This window comes from Bactrocera latifrons, unplaced genomic scaffold, assembly GCF_001853355.1.
Source record: "Bactrocera latifrons isolate USDA-ARS-PBARC rearing strain unplaced genomic scaffold, ASM185335v1 scaffold_51, whole genome shotgun sequence".
NCBI lineage: Eukaryota > Metazoa > Arthropoda > Insecta > Diptera > Tephritidae > Bactrocera > Bactrocera latifrons.
The window spans coordinates 853,105-855,427 of record NW_017537168.1 but is presented as its reverse complement, the minus strand read 5'-3'; the positions used below and the strand labels follow the sequence as shown (position 1 = coordinate 855,427).

The 2,323-nt window shown below is 34.9% G+C and overlaps 1 protein-coding gene across 1 annotated transcript in view; it reads left to right on the top strand.

The window, feature by feature from the left end:
- LOC108973951 (insulin-like growth factor 2 mRNA-binding protein 1) overlaps nucleotides 1-2,323 on the top strand; it is a 72,604-nt gene that overhangs the window by 11,097 nt on the left and 59,184 nt on the right. The window lies entirely within an intron of this gene.

Genomic DNA, 2,323 nt, shown 5'->3' with positions numbered 1-2,323 from the left:
AAAAAATATTTAATTAATGCTTAAATAAAGTGAATTAAACTAAAAAATTGTACGAAATTTTTTAAAACAAATTAACAAATTTTGATGAATATAAACAAGATTAATGAATTTTAAATAAAATTATTAAAAAAAAAGTATAATGCGAAAATGTCCAATTGCGAAGCGCACAGCCAACGAACTCGTTGCATGCCACCCACTCCGCATAACTTGAGTTACTGTTGCTTTTCTTGGTCGCTCAAGGTGAAACACTTGCTTTTTTGTGTCTATTATATACTGCTTTGCCAGTGCATTTAGGCGTGTGTGTGTGAGTGCGTTTAGTGCAAGTGGCACGTGTGTGGTTTGTTAAATCCACCATATGCATATGCAACCCTGTTGCTACTGCGCATGCATGCTGGCGTTGTTGTTATTGTTTTTTTTTGTTTTCGCAAGGCAATGCAGTTAGTATTGCTGTTGTTGTTTTTTTTTTTTGCAAAAGTTTCATACGCGACTATTTGTTCGCATTGCGTACGCCCGTCTATGCTGAATGCATGCACAAAAAGCAGAGACACGGCGCCGCATTGTTGCACCTTTTGTGTTGGCATTTTTTCCCCTTTTTCAATATATTGGCTTGCTAACTTTTATTGCTGCAATGCGTGTGTGTGTGTTGGTGCATTTTTTGCCGACGCAGTTCTGATTATATTGCACTCGTGTTGTTGCTCGATCTGTTGCAACACAATGAAAAAGTGCATTTATTTCGTGTTGTTGTTGTATATGCATATCCAATTAACTGTGCAACTTTGTGCATATGCGATTTTTGTTGTTACTGTTGCATAATCACTCCGCATGTGCGTATGCACTCACAATGAAAATAACCTTCTTTTAAGGGAGTAAAGTGCAAAGCTGTTGCATGGCTGCTAACTTATGTAGGTCAGAATACGGAATTAATAAAAACCAGAATTTTTTTTGTGCTTTAAAGCTTTTAGAAAATATATATTATATATTATATAATCCATAGCAACCATTCCTTTCAAGCAAAATCAGGTTTTTAATGAAAGCTCTGCTTGTTTTTTCATGAAAGCTCATTTGAGCTTTTTACAAAACTTTCAGTAGGAAGAACACGACAGGTGTTTGCTGAAAGGTAAGCAATAATTTTTCATAGATTTTTCAGCCTGCGATGACAATTTTTCTTAAGAAATTTGATGATTTCTATACATCAGCACTGACAACGGAAGATAAATCGAGCAAAGCTTTCCAAAATATCTTCATAAAATAATAGATGTAAAAAAGTTGCCCAATCTGCTACTCTGTATAAAACAAAATAAAAATCTGTTATGGAATTTTTGCAATATTATATATTATATACGAAAGCATTGCTGATTTTTATTTAAAGCGTAAGCTTACAATAAGTGAAAGCTCACTAAAAGCTTTTATATACTAAAAAGAAATCGAATTTTGAACTTTCGACAGCTTTTAACATATTTTTTGAAAGTGTAGGGGAATTTACAGCGAAAACTCTTTGGAGCAAATATTTCATAGTAAAGCTTTCCAATCGATTTGACTGTTATTAACTTAAATTTTTAGCACTTCGTTTGGTCTACTTTATGCACACCGCACCCACGAGAGTCAGATCCAAGTCTCCGAAACATACCCAGATGTTTTCAACTAGCGCCATTTCTCGAAATTACTTCGGTAATTTTTCTGTCGCTATAACAGCAACGCTTGTGAAGCACTCTAGCTACTATACATATATGTACTTCACTTTATAATCTTCAGAAGCCACCTCTTTATTTACGTTTCTTTGTTCTTGTTAACATTCACCATTGCGGTTTCTGTTATGTATTTCGTTAGCAATTCAAAGAGACGCTTAATGTGCGGCAACAAGTGCTAAAACTTGTACTTTCTGTCTAGAAAACAGACATGTATGCTTGCGTATACATAAGTACATATGTAGCGCAGCCAACCAATTCATAGCAATTTATTCACGGTTTACTTCTACAGTCGTCTAGAGCCCAGTCCCTATCTTTTCCTTTGACTGTTATCTTTTGCGGCTTTTTGCTGCACGCACTCGCCAACTGGGTGTGGCTAATTATGTTGCAATTGTTGCACTTGCAACTCGCTTTTCGTTTTGTAATTGGCCCTTTGCGCCAATTAAAGTGCACTCGGACGCCTACTTCGACACCTTTTGTGCATAAATTTTTTCATTTTTGTTTGCAATTCTTTTTAATTGACTTTAGCAAGGGTATAAGTGGAGAAATGTTTGGCGGTTGTTTGAATTGGTAAGACAATTACATAAAAAAAAAAACTAATAATAAATATAAACACTCTTATATTAAGAGCAATCAAA